The 15,042-nt window shown below is 45.5% G+C and overlaps 1 protein-coding gene and 1 non-coding gene across 3 annotated transcripts in view; both read right to left on the minus strand.

Moving 5' to 3' along the window:
- The window catches only part of PPARD (peroxisome proliferator activated receptor delta), a 75,680-nt gene that overhangs the window by 52,433 nt on the left and 8,205 nt on the right, over positions 1-15,042 (minus strand). The window lies entirely within an intron of this gene.
- Positions 3,261-3,363, minus strand: LOC133095854 (U6 spliceosomal RNA). Its single transcript, XR_009701710.1, has one exon. It is a non-coding gene; the product is annotated as a U6 spliceosomal RNA (small nuclear RNA).

Genomic DNA, 15,042 nt, shown 5'->3' on the forward strand with positions numbered 1-15,042 from the left:
AGCCCTCACAGAGAAACTAAGACCCAACACAGCCAAAAATAAATAAACAAATAAAATAAAAAATAAAAAATAAAAGAAGAACAAGAAATACTTGCATTACAGGTCTCAAGCTGGAGGCTTTTAAAATATATATATATATATATATATATATATATATATATATATATATATATATATATATATATATATAAGCCACTTGAAAAATGAGCGTAAGATCTGAACAGACCAAAGATTTACATATGCCAAATAATCGTACGAGAAAATGCTCAACATCACTTGTCATCAGGGAACTGCAAACGAAGACAACAGCAAGATACTACTAAACATTTATTTAGAATGTCTAAAACACAAAACATTAACAGCCAAATGCTGGTGAGATGTGGAACAACAGGAACTCTTACTCCTTTCTGGTAAAAATGCAGATGATACAGCCACTTAGGAAGACAGCCTGTCAGTTTCTTACAAAATTAAAAATCGTCTTATCATATGATCCACAGTCATGTGTCTATCTAGGTTTACCTAGACTTGAAAACTTATGTCCAGATAAAAACCTTCTTGTGAATGTTCATTGCAGCTCCATTCACAACAGCCCCAATCAGGGAAGCACCCAAGATACCCTTAAGAGGTAAATGGATACACAAAATGTGGCACATACCCACAAAAGAATATTGTTCAGTAATTTTTTTAAAATGAGCTGTCAGCCATGAAGAGACATGGAAGATTCTTAAATGCATATCGCTAAGTTAAGGAATTTAGTCCGCAAAGGCTACACATTGTATGATTCCAATTATATGACATTCTGAAAAAGGCAAAACTAGAAACGGGGGGGGGAGGGTTGAATAATTGAAACACAAAGGAATTTTTAAGGTAATGGAACTAAATGATGAAACTATAACTCTGGATCCATGGCATTATGCCTTTTTCAAACGCCATTTAAATGTACAACACAAAGAGTAAACCTTAATGTATAATTTTTTTTAAATGGCCGTATGGGAATCCCAGGATTAAAGACAGAATATGATAAAAGAATCAATTGTATACAACAAATATACTGAACCACTTCACTGAAGTGGTTAAAGGTATAAGGAACTGACCTAAGTAACTTTATTTTTTAATTTTTTTTTAATATATTTTTTAACATCTTTATTGGAGTATAATTGCTTTACAATGGTGTGTTAGTTTCTGCTGTATAACAAAGTGAATCAGCTATACGTATACATATATTCCCATATCCTCTCCCTCTTGCATCTCCCTCCCACCCTCCCTATCCCACCCCTCTAGGTGGTCACAAAGCACGGAGCTGATCTCCCTGTGCTATGCGGCTGCTTCCCATTAGCTATTTACTTTACATTTGGTAGAGTATATATGTCAATGCCACTCTCTCACTTCATCCCAGCTTACCCTTCCCTCTCCCCGTGTCCTCAAGTCCATTCTCTACGTCTGCGTCTTTATTCCTGTCCTGCCCCTAGGTTCTTCAGAACCATTTATTTTATTTTTTTTAGATTCCATATATATGCGTTAGCATGCGGTATTTGTTTTTCTCTTTCTGACTTACTTCACTCTGTATGACAGACTCTAGGCCCATCCACCTCACGACAAATAACTCAATTTCGTTTCTTTTTAAGGCTGAGTAATATTCCATTGTATATATGTGCCACACCTTCTTCATCCATTCATCTGTTGATGGACACTTAGGTTGCTTCCATGTCCCTGCCACCGTAAATAGTGCTGCAATGAACACTGTGGTACATGACTCTTTCTGAATTACAGTTTTCTCAGGGTATATGCCCAGTAGTGGGATTGCTGGGTCATATGGTAGTTCTATTTTTAGATTTTTAAGGAACCTCTACACTGCTCTCCATAGTGGCTGCATCAATTTACATTCCCACCAACAGTGCAAGAGGGTTCCCTTTTCTCCACACCCTCTCTAGCGTTTATTGTTAGCAGATTTTTTGATGATGGCCATTCTGACCAGTGTGAGGTGACACCTCATTGTAGTTTTGATTTGCATCTCTCCAATGATCAGTGATGTCGAGCATCCCCTCATGTGTCTGCTGGCAATCTGTAAATCTTCTTTGGAGAAATGTCTATCCAGGTCCCCTGCCCATCTTTGGATTGGGTTGTTTGTTTTTTTGATATTGAGCTGCATGAGCTGCTTGTATATTTTGGAGATCAATCCCCTGCCAGTTACTTCATTTGCAAATATTTTCTCCCATTCTGAGGGCTGTCCTCTCTTGCTTATGGTTTCCTTTGTTGTGCAAAAGCTTTTAAGTTTCATTAGGTCCCATTTGTTTATTTTTGTTTTTATTTCCATTTCTCTAGGAGGTGAGTCAAAAAGGATCTTGCTATGATTTATGTCATAGAGTGTTCTGCCTATGTTTTCCTCTAAGAGTTTTATAGTGTCTGGCCTTACATTTAGGTCTTTAATCCATTTAGAGTTTATGTTTGGGTACGGTGTTAGGGAGTATGCTAATTTCATTCTTTTGCATATAGCTGTCTAATTTTCCCAGCACCACTTACTGAAGAGGCTGTCCTTCCTCCATTGTATATTCTTGCCTCCTTTATCAAAGATAAAGTGACTATATGTGCGTGGGTCCATCTCTGGGCTTTCTATCCCGTTCCATTGATCTATATGTCCGCCCTTGTGCCAGCACCACACTGTCTTGACTACTGTAGCTTTGTAGTATAGTCTGAAGTCAGGGAGCCTGATTCCTCCAGCTCCGTTTTTCTTTCTCAAGATTGCTTAGGGGGCTTCCCTGGTGACGCAGTGGTTGGGAATCTGCCTGCCAATGCAGGGGACACGGGTTCGGGCCCTGGTCTGGGAAGATCCCACATGCCGCGGAGCAACTGGGCCCGTGAGCCACAACTGCTGAGCCTGCGCGTCTGGAGCCTGTGCTCCACAACAAGAGAGACCGCGATGGTGAGAGGCCCGCGCACCACAATGAAGAGTGGCCCCCGCTTGCCACAACTAGAGAAAGCCCTCGCACAGAAACGAAGACCCAACACAGCCATAAATAAATAAATAAATAAATTTTAAAAATAATCTGTTAAAAAAAAAAAAAGATTGCTTTGGCTATTTGGGTCTTTTGTGTTTCCATACAAACTCTGAAATTTTTTGTTGTAGTTCTGTGAAAAATGCCATTGGTAGCTTGATAGGGATTGCATTGAATTTGTAGATTGCTTTGGGTAGTACAGTCATTTTCACAATGTTGATTCTTCCAATCCAAGAACATGGTATATCTCTCTGTTTGTATCATCTTAAAAATATGGAATGCTTCATGGATTTGCATGTCATCCTTGCGCAGGGGCCATGCTAATCTTCTCTGTATCATTCCAATTTTAGTATATGTGCTGCCAAAGCAAGCATGGGTACAGAGTTTCATTTTTGCAAGATGGTCTTTTTTTTTTTCCTCTTCTTTTTTTGGCTGCGCCACGTGGCTTACAGGATCTTAGTTCCCCAACCAGGGACTGAACCTGGGCCCCCGGCATTGAAAGCACAGAGTCCTAACCACTGGACCGCCAGGGAATTCCCATTTTTGCAAGATGAAAAAAAGTTCTGGAGATGGATGTGGTGATGGTTGTACAACAATGTGACGGTACTTAATGCCACTGAAATGTACATTTAGAAAATGGTTAAAATGGCAAATTTTATGTTATATATGTTTTATAATTAAAAATAAATAGCCAATAAACATAATAAACAAACAAACAAACAATAAGTGAGTGAGGGCATGATGCAGGCACTTTGGAAAACAGTTTGGTAGTTCCTCAAAATATTAAACAGAAAGTTACCATGACCCTGCAATTCTATTCCTATGTATAATCCCAAAAGAACTTAAAGCATATGTCTACATAAAAGCCTGTAAATGAGTGTCCATAGAAGCCAAAAAAATGGAAACAACCCAAATGATACAAAGGAATATTATTCAGCCATAAAAAGGAATGGAGTACCACTACATGTTACAGCACGGATGAACCTTGAAAACATTATGTTAAGTGAAAGAAGCCAGATACAAAAGACCACATATTGTATGATTCCATTTATAGGAAATGTCCAAAATAGGGAAATCCACAGAGAAGGATAGTAGATTAGTGGTTGCCAGGGAATCAATGAGGGGAAGATGGTATTAGGACTAAGTACTAATAGGTACAGGGTTTGTTTGGGGGTGATGGAAATGTTATGGAATTAGATAGTGGCAATGATTGTACAACACAGTAAATCTACCAAAAACCACTAAAGTGTATACTTTAAAGTGGTGAATTTTACATTATGGGAAGCATATCTCAATTTTACAATGCTACAGAAATATGCAGAATATAAAATAAAAGAGATTGATCACATTCTGCCTCGTGGCTCGGTGACTCAGAACCTTGGCCCTGTCCATGCCCTCCTGCCCTGCAAGGCTGCCTGTCCTGGCCTCCACCTCTGTGTGCCCTACACTCTGGCTGCTCACCAGCCCTTCATCTCCCCCTTGACTCCCCACTTTCTGCCTCTTGGGCAAGGTCTGCTCCTGCCTCACTGGACCCACGCCTCTCCTGGTGGGTTCCCACCACCTACTCAGACCTACCCAAGACTGTGTGGAGGCTGAGACACCAGCCCCTGGAGTCACCCCAGAGGAGCTGCCCAGTGACCAGGACTGCGGTTACAAGTGTGTGTCAGCTGAGGGATACGGTTTCATATAGGAACTTAATTATAGCTCAGGAGTGGAGGAAGGGAGAGGAGCAGTGCAGGCTTCGAGGGGCCCCACAGGAAGCTACCCTGCTCTGCAGCCCAGCGGGTGGCTGCCAGGTCTCACCAGGACTGGGATCCACAGGAAAACAAGTATGATCCAGTGAGGAACACACAGCTTATGGAAATCACCCTGTTCATAAGCATGAATTCCTGGCCCCGCCATGAAACACCAGCCTGCGTGCAGACCAGAGTAGCCCAGAAAAAAGCTGAGATGCCAAGTTTCACTCATCCTCAGGGCTCAGAGGCCTTCTCCTCACCTACGGCCAGAGACCCCACTTTATTCGGTAAGAAGTAAAGGGGAGGCATCGCTTGTTCCTCCCAGACCACCTCAGCTTCCATTTTCTCCCTGGTTCTGAGCTGTTTTTCTAGAATAGAATCTGAGCTGCCAATTCTGAGGACGCTGGGAACATCTTCCCCATGCCTGACTACGTGCTCAGATCCCTACCTACTGGCCAGGGAGGGGCCATGGAGCAGCTGCTGGCACAGAGGTGTCAGTAGGGCATTATGGCCGGGTCTGCCAGACCTGTCAAACCACCTGGCCTGGCCTGGCCACGGCCAGGTAGGGAAAGCAGACCAGCAGAGGTTCATGGAAAGAGCAGGGCCTGGGTGGAGGAGCATATGCTGTCAAGACACAATTCCTTGTCCCCTATTTCCGGCCTATATCCGGGCCCCTTATATAATCTCCAGGCCTCCTCCTGGTCATCTTGGTCGCTGTCTCTGCAAGAAGGCCCCACAGCCACTTGCTATCCCCCCCAAACCTAACACCCAGTTTCTTCTCAATGCTTCAAGACAGAGCCAGGGACCTGGGCCCTCCTCTTGGTCACTCTTCCCAAGACCCCACCCCAGCTTAGGCACAACCTTTCCCATCTCCACTCTGTGTACCTTTTTTTCTGAGCTCCTGAGAGGTTTTTCTCTAAAAGCCATGAAAAGAAACCTTCAGACTGGAGGCAATATCCTTTCCTGGGTTTGTATGGAAGGAAAAAAAAAGGCAGAGGGGTGGGTAGGGAGAGCAGATGGAAGACAGGTAGGGAGAAACATGGAAGGGGAGAGGCAGACACACACTTCATGCACCTCTCTGCCGTCCACCCTTTAGAAACTACACCAAGAAATAACCAGATGGCTCTTCCCAAATGCCTCCCTTTGGGCAAAATGCCTTTCTTTGCTCACTCACAAAAGGCAAGGAAGGTCAGACAGTAAACAGAGACATAATGAAACCACCTGAAAAATGGGAAAGGCAGGTCACAAAACTAAAAAATATACCATTTTTGAAAGAAAAAGAATAGGTATACACAGTCATAGTAAAATCTAAAAGAACACAGTCCTTGGCTTGTGAGATCGTTATCCACATTCTTCACCAAAAAATAATAATCAATTAATTGATAGATAAATGAATGAACACAGATCAAAATTTATAGCAGTCGCTTATAGATGGCGTTGATTATGTATGTTTTTTTTTTTTTTTTTGGCCATGCCATGTGGCTTGCGGGATCTTAGTTTCCTGACCAGGGATTGAGCCCACGCCATGGCAGTGAAAGCGCCAAGTCCTAACCACTGGACTGCCAGGGAATTCCCTATGTATGACTTTTTTTTTTTTTTTGTATGACTTTTAAAATTTATTTTTTTAATTGAAGTATAGTTGATTTACAATATTGTACTAGTTTCATGTGTACAGCACAATGATTCAGTATTTTTACAGATTATATGCCATTATAATTTATTACAAGATGATGGCTATAATTCCCCATGCTATACAATATACCCTTGTTGCTTATCTATTTTATACACAGTAGTTTGTATCTTTTAGTCCCATACCCCTAATTTGTCCTTTCTCCCTTCCTTCTTCCCTTTGGTAACTACAAATTTGTCTTCTATATCTGTGAATCTGTTTCTGTTCTACATATACATTCATTTGTATTATTTTTCAGATTTCAAACATAAGTGATGTCACACAGTATCTGTCTTTCTCTGTCTGACTTATTTCACGAAGCATAAGATTCTCTAGGTCCATCCACATTGCTCCAAATGGAAGAATTTCATTCTTTTTTATGGCTGGGCAATATTCCATTGTAAATGTATACCATTCTTCTTAATGAATTTGTCTGTTGATGGGCACTTATGTCTCTGTTGATGGGCACTTCCATGTTTTGGCTATTGTAAACGATGCTGCTATGAATATTGAGGTGCATGTATCTTTTTGAATTAGTGCTTTTGTCTTTTCTGGGTATATTCCCAGGAGTGGAATTGCTGGATCATGTGGTAGTTCTATTTTTAGTTTTTTGAGGAACCTCCATACTGTTTTCCACAGTGGCTGCACCAATTTACACTCCCACCAACAGGGTAGGAAGATTCCCTTTTCTCCACCTCCTCTCCAACAGTTGTTATTTGTAGACTTTTTAATGATAGCCATTCTGACAGGCATGAGGTGACATCTCATTGTAGTTTGATTTGCATTTCTCCAATAATCAGCAATGTTGAGCATCTTCTCATGTGCCTGTTAGCCATCTGTATGTCTTCTTTAGAAAAATGTCTATTCAGGTCTTCTGCCCATTTTTCGATTGGGTTGTTTGGGGTTTTTTTTGTGTTTTTTTTTTTAATTTTTTTTAAATTTATTATTTTTGGCTGCGTTGGGTCTTCGTTGCTGCGCGCGGGCTTTCTTTAGTTGCGGCAGCATGGGCTACTCTTCCTTGTGGTGCTCGGGCTTCTCATTGCGGTGGCTTCTCTTGTTCCGGAGCACGGGCTCTAGGAGCGTGGGCTTCATTAGTTGCGGCACGCGGGCTCAAGCTGCTCTGTAGCATGTGGGATCTTCCAGGTGCAGGGCTCGAACCCGTGTTCCCTGTATTGGCAGGCGGATTCTTAACCACTGCGCCACCAGGGAAGCCCGGGTTGTTTGTTTTTTGATATTGAGGTGTATGTGCTGTTTATATATTCTGGGTATTAACCCTTGTCAGTCATATCATTTGCAAATATTTTCTCCCATTCCGTAGGTTATATTTTCGTTTTGTTGATGGTTTCCTCTGCTGTTTAATTGGGCCCTGTTTGTTTATTCTTGCTTTTATTATTATTATTATTTTTTTTTTTTTGCCTTAGGAGACTATTCCAAAAACATACTGGTATGATTGATGTCAAAGCGTATTCTGCCTATGTTCTCTTCTATAAGTTTTACGATTTCAGGTCCTACACTTAGGTCTTTAAACCATTTTGAGTTTATTTTTGAATATGGTGTGAGTGAATGTTCTAATCTCATTGTTTTACATGTGGCTGTCCAGTTTTCCCAACACTACTTGTTGAAGAGATTGTCTTTGCTCCATTGTACATTCTTGCCTCCTTTGTCGTGGATTAATTGACCTCAGGTACTTGGGCGTATGACTTATTTTCTTCTCAGTGCTTATCTGTATTTTCTAATTGTCTATAATGAATAACCACTATTTATATAATTAAAACACTTTAAAATAAATTAAAAACCACACACAGGGAAATTCTTGTGCTCAAGTACCAGATCCACATCCCAGAAAAGAGAGTTTCCCAGATTTCCACAATCCTGGCACAGGGCCCCTGCGCCTACAGCTGGGCGGAGGAGAGGCCATAACCGCCCCCAGAGCCCAGGCAAGGCCCCCACTGAGATGTCCCTTATGCCTACCTCTTCTGATTCCCCATACCTTCTCTGCACCCCAACCCCTGCCTCCAGTGAGGAAGTGGGAGCAGAAATAAATACAGCTCTCCAAAAATAACCCAGGGATGACAAGGTACAAGAAAGGAGAAAAATGTAATGCCACTGCTGGTTTCAGCCCAGTAAGTCCTGCTGGTCTAGGTAGGGCCCGTCTGAACAGGACAGGTGCCAAGAGCCCCGACTCTCCTACTGCCTCTGCTCACAGCCTGCGGATGCCTACTTGCACCCATTCGTACATGCCTGGAAAGCCCAGGCTAAGGGGACATGAGCAGGGAGAGCAGAGTCACTGAATTGAGAAGAACAAGGGCTCCAAAGGGCTCAACCCCAGCTCCGTCATTTGTCAGCTGTGTGACTTGAGCAAATTGTTCAACTCTGATCCTATACCTCCTCATCCAATACCCACATCTTGCAGGCTGGTGTGAGGGCGAGTGAGCTCCTCCATGGGGTAATGCCTGGCCCAAGGGAGAATGTGAATAAAGGCAATTTCCCTTCCCCCCTTCTCTCCATATGTGCACACCTGGGCCATCTTCTCTTTCTCCTCTCCCTTCACCAGGCTGGAAGCGGGCTGATTAATCACTTGGAGCAGTGATTGTTTTCTGCTCCTACAAGTCCCTCCCACCCTACATGCCTGGCCCACCAGTTGGCTGGTTATTTCTTATGGTTCTAGGGGGTTTGCTCACTGCCTTGGAGCAGATCCAGGGAGCCACTAAGCACAGTCATTCTCAGGGCCTCCTCTGCCCCCTGACCTGGAATGAGGCTCTGCAGGGGGTCCCAAAGCCTGCCAACACTTTGCTTCTGCCCAGTGGCCAACAAGAGACTCCGCTGTGCTTGAAAGCAGGGAGTGTTCTCTGAAGCCAACATTAGTCTGGCTAGTCAAGCAGGTACTTTTGAAGCTGGAAGAACTGGATTCGGCCAGCCACCCCTTTGTGGGGAGGCCCTGCTGTATGGCATCAAAGAAGTGGGCTTCACTCACCTGGGTTCAAATCTTAGCTCTGCCACTTATTAGCTGTGCAGCTTCAGGCGACTTTCCTAACCAGTCTGAGCCTTAGCATTCTCATCTGTGGAAGGGGTACGATGATTCCTACCTCTCAGGGTGTGTGGATTAAACAAAGTGATGCATGTAAAGTGATTAGCACAGTGCATTCAACACAAGAGAGCCATATTCTACTCAGCTACTGGTGTCTACTGACTTCTGCTGGGGATGGAAAGGGGATTAGATACAGGTGAGCCCAGCTCCTGAAGAAGCCACAGTCTGATGTCGGAGGCTAGCATGCAGGCAGTAACTACACCATAATATACCACGGCAGGTGCCAAGCCAGAGGTGTGTGAAGGGAGCCTTACTAGACCCCCAGTGGAGGAAGCAGGGAGAAGGAGGCAATTGAGAAAAACTGCCAAAGCCAAAAATCTCAGTTGTCTCCACTGAGCCTCAACCAAAGGGAGGGGCAACAACTGGGGAAGGGGTCCTAGAGGGAACACGTCAGCTTTCTGACTGTTCCCCATGAAACAACTTCCCAGACGGCTCTGGGGTAGGCTAGTGCCAGGGCCACTCTGTGGGAAGAGGGCCACTCAGGCTGGCCATCTAGCCACGCTTCCATCCAACAAGTGCTTGGTGAGCCTCTCTGCACAAGGCACTTGCCCCTCAAGGAGCCAGTTTCTAGGGAGAAGAACTTTGATGGTGGCTAATGAACACCCCTCAGGACTGAGGACGTGACCGTGCAAGGCAGGCTGCTCCCCTGTGACTCAGCAAGGTCTCTGACTCATAGAGAACGTTGGATGGATGGACTGGTTCTTTCTCAAGACGGAAGCAGGAAGCAGAAAGGAAGGCAAGGTTTAGGCTTCAGTCCACAGAGAGGAAGCAGCACATGGGCAGAAGCCCTGGGAGAGCTGGAACCAGCTCGTGAGAGGTACCCCCTGGCTATCTACAAGGTGCCAGGTTGGGGATACAAAAGTGAGTCCAAAACACAGGGTCCTGGTAGTGCAGAGGACGAGGCCACCCTAGGCTTGCCAGGGACAGAGGCAGGCCTGGGCCTGAGTGCAGATATGCTTATTGGATCAGGGAATGGGCTAGAAAACAGACAAAATATTTTTCTAAAAGGTGACACACTGCAAGGATTATGAAAGGCAAACTGTAAGTAGGTGCTGTAAATACACTGGGGTGTTAAGAGGCCAAAAAGAAGTCACAGCAATCACACACTATAATAGAATATAAGCAGGGCTAGATTAATACAATGTTGATTGGATGCAGTCTGCAGTTCGGGAATTTATTTACCTAGTGATTTTCACTTGGGAGATCAAAATTATTATTGGTCATTTTGTTTATTACCAAAGATTTTTCATGTTTTCAGTGACAATCTATTTGGTGCCATTATTTAAAACAAGCTCTGGACAGAGTCACCTAGGACTAACTATAAAATCGGAGACATAGGCATGGAGGATTTAATCCATGGAGACAATCTGTACCTGGCCCCTAGATGACAATGAAGCTGACAAAGTGTCATTCTGGAAGCTTGCCAGAGCACCTGAACTGTCATGGGGTCACTATCCAGGGAGGGTGACTTTTCAAGCTGGACTTACTTGACCTTTTGGAATCTGTTTCTTAGAAATCCCAGCCACACTGTGAGGACCTAGAAGAGCAAGAGTCCTGAGGTTTGGAATGGCCACTCCCAGGAACGAGAGAATCAGTGGCTCAGGGACGTGGGGGGCCTATGAATGCTGGGAGCCTAGGTGATGGCCACAAACATGCAGTGGCACCGGTTCACGCGCTCCTCCTTTCTCGGGCAGTCCCCAGGCACCTGGCTGAGCGTAGGGATGAAGGCAAGCTGTGGTGCTGCTCCGGGCAGGGAAGGGCAGGGAGACGAGGGGGCTGTTAAGAAAGCATTTTAGGTGGGCAACGGTGGGCTCCACACTGGGTAGACGGTGGGAGGGGGGCGGGGGCAGCCTCGAGGCCTGGAGATCCTCATGGGGCTGAGGAGGAGGGGGAGGGAAGTGAGGACCCCCAGAAACCACCCCAGAGCTGTCTTTCTAGGCACACAGCTCCATACCTGCACTGACAGTGGAACTGCTTTTATTATCAGAAAAAGGAGGGTGTTTTTTTTCCCCTCTTCTAATGTTTTAAGCTGCCTATGTTTACCTGCTGATACCCCATAGGTACCACGTGACAAATATTCTACAGAAAGGGATTGATGAGCACAAACATAAAGGCAGAAGGCTGGTGAGAGGAGGGAGGGAAGGAGGGAGAGGGGAAGGAAGAAAGGAAGCAAGGGAGGGAGGGAGGGAGGGAAGAAGGAAGGATGGGCCATGTAGAGAGATTTTACAGCATTTCAGGGTCAATGGCGATCTGGTCCCCAATCACGTTTCTGACCTCATCTCCCATTCTCTTCCTCCCTCACTGCTCCAGCCACCTGACTTCCTGACTCTTCCTCCAACACACCAGCCATGTTCCTGCCTCGGGGCCTTTGCACTTGCTTTCCCTCTGCCTCTAAGATTCTTCCCACACATGGCTCACTCTCCTCTTTCAGCTCAAATATAACCTTCTCAGCGAGGCCTTCCTCAAGCCCTCTATTTAAAACTGCCACTGGACTTCCCTGGTGGCGCAGTGGTTAAGAACCCGCCTGCCAATGTAGGGGACACGGGTTCGAGCCCAGGTCCAGAAAGATCCCACGTGCCGCGGAGCAACTAAGCCCGTGCGCCACAACTACTGAAGCCCGCGTGCCTAGAGCCCGTGCTCCGCAACAAGAGAAGCCACCGCAATGAGAAACCCGTGCACCGCAACGAAGAGCAGCCCCCGCTCACCACAACTAGAGAAAGCCCGTGCGCAGCAACGAAGACCCAACGCAGCCAAAAGTAAACGAAAATAACTAAATAAAAATTTTTATAAATACATAAATAAAACTGCCATGACCTCTTTCCTACTTTATTTTTCCATACAGCATCTCTCACCATCTGACATGCTATTTACTTAATTCTGGTTCCCTCCCCTTTCCCCAGCACAACTACCATGAGAGCAGATCTGTTTATCTGCTTTGTTCATTCCTGCATCCCTAGTGCCTAGAACAGAGCCTAGCATGTAGGAAGTACCCAATAAATAGCCACTGAATGAATGGAAGGAAGGAGAATGGAGAGAAAGATGGAGTTGGAGTCAGATTTAAGCTAATCCTGGATCCTCAACAATCTGAAAGAAACTATTACCATCTGAGTGAAGGTGTGGGGGAGTTCCAAAAGCAAGGAGCAGATGCTATCTGAGCCTTCTCTTTTGCTCCCAAGAACTCCCAAAAAGGTTCCCCCAGAGAGCATATTGTCTTAAATATTAGTTTGCAGAAAGTCTGGACCTAGAATCTCCAACATAGCCATGAAAGGGATGCTCTAAGACTGCCTTAAAATAAGAACAAGAATCAGCCAAGTCACCACCTGTGCTTGGGGTGGATGACCCCTGTAGTAGTTTCCTGTTGCCACTGTAACAAATTACCACACACTTAGTGGCTTAAAACAAAACATTTATCCTCTTAGAATTCTGAAGGTCAAAATCCAAAATTAGTTTCACTGGACCAAAATCAAGGTATTGGCAGGGCCGCACTTCCTCCAGAGGTTCTAGGGGAGCATTTGTTTCCTTGCCTTTTCCAGCGTACAGAGCTGCATTCCTTGCATTCCTTGGCCTCTTCCCCCATCTTCAGAGCCAGAAGATCTTGCTGCAGTAGCCACTCTGCCTTCTTCTGTATCAGATCTCCCTTTGCCTCCCTCTTCAAAGGACAATTGTGATTGCACTTAGGGCCCACTAGGATAATCCAGGATAATCTTCCCACCTCAAGTTCCTTAACTTAGTTGCATCTGCAAAGTCCATTTTGCCATACAAGGCAGCATCCACAGGGCCCAGGGCTTATGGCCTGGATATCTTTGGGGGCCATTACCCAGTCCACCACCATGAAAGACAGGAGCCAAGAGTTTGGGAGAAACACAGTTCAGACCTCTGGTCCACTGGAAAGAAGAGTCAGATCGGGAGTCTTGGCAAGGTCCTGGGCCAGAGTCTTTCTTTTGCTGTAACTAGGGAGCGGGGAGTTATTTTCATGCAACTGCGCATTTTGGTCCTTGGAGGGCCTCCTTAGAAGAGAAGGGTAGTTTTCTCTTCTCCAACCTGATGTCCCCAATGGACCACTCAGAAATCCATCCCGGGATGCACATGCTGAGGGTCAAGGGGAACCCAGCAGGATCTCTGGACTGTCCTGAAGGCTTTTAAGGAGGGGAAGCTGCAAAGAAATGGTGTGGGTCAGACGAACAAGCTCGGTTTCAGGGATGGCAGGTAAGCTTTTTCCCATGAGACCTGCCTGGGGTGGAGGGTTCTGAGAACCCACCTGGGTTGCCTGCTTGTTTGGAAAAAGGGATGATCAGTGAGCTCTGGGTTCTGGCAAGTTCAAGGACAGCCTGTTTGTGAGGCGAGTGGGCCCGCAGATGACTGTGTCTGCAGGGCAGCCTGCCTGGCTCCTGCTGCCACCAGGAGAGCAAAGCTGGCTTGTACTTCCATCAGAGCGGTGACCAAGAAACTCCACGCCGCTGAGGTCACAATTCTTGGATGAGGGAAGTGCCAAAAGCAGTGACAAGGATCAAAGAGTTACAGCAGATTACAAATGAAAGAAACGAAAATCTGTTTTTAGGTACCTATCAATATAATAATATAGAAATGAACTTAAACATGAGGTAGTTTCCCCATAACACCTGGGAGCCTCTCCCTTCAGGATCCTCCCCATGGGAGAACTCTTTCGAAGCTGCGTGGCTATGAGCTGTGGATAATTCAGTAATGGTCTCGGGAGAGCTGCTGAGATGACGCCAAGGCCCGGGAGAAGTCAGGCTTGGCAGATGGGACTTGAAAGAAAAAGAAGGGCCACGCACTGCCTGGAACCCCAGGAACTGTTGAGCAGCAGATGAAGACTCCCCGTGCTCAGGCTGGGCTTCCAGTGCCATGGCCCGGTGTCAACCAGGGAGGGAACCAGTGCAGGAAGGCACTTCCTCCTGAGCTCAGCACCCCAGAGCCTCAGCTCCGTGAAACCAGCACTTACCGAGGTGTCTAGATCTCTAAGTCACGACCCCACTCACTGAGCGCTAAGAGTCACACCCAGGTCTGCCCAACAGCAACGCAGCTCCTGCGCTTCCCCAGGCATCTTCTCAGACAGAAAGAGTCACAGAGACAAGGCAGGAGCACGAGGTGCTAAAACCCGGCAGGCAGGGCCCCGGGAACCGCAGAAGCAGCCAGCCCCACACTAAGGCTGGAGACCCGCGGAGAGCAGAGGCTTCGCTGGGTCTCAAGCAGCTCCTCCAGCCTCATCCTCCATCACTCTCTTTGCTGTTTTCCCCCTCGACCCCCTCCTTTCCTCCTCTTTATCCCTCTCCCCACCATCCTCTCATTTGTCCCCTTCTTTCTTCTCACTCTTCTCCTCACTTCCTCATGGTCTATGATACTGAAACTGAAGTGTTTTTGAAACACTGTCAGTGGTGTTACATGAAGCTTTATTTTTCCTACTTTTTATTTGATAAATTATGATTGACTTTTTAATGTCTTGACAATAAAACCTAAATTTAGTTGCCTTTTTTTTTTTTTAACTTTGGGTTTATTTATTTATTTATTTATGGCTGTGTTGGGTCTTCGTTTCTGTGC

This window comes from Eubalaena glacialis, chromosome 7 (assembly GCF_028564815.1).
Source record: "Eubalaena glacialis isolate mEubGla1 chromosome 7, mEubGla1.1.hap2.+ XY, whole genome shotgun sequence".
NCBI classification, from domain to species: Eukaryota; Metazoa; Chordata; class Mammalia; order Artiodactyla; family Balaenidae; genus Eubalaena; species Eubalaena glacialis.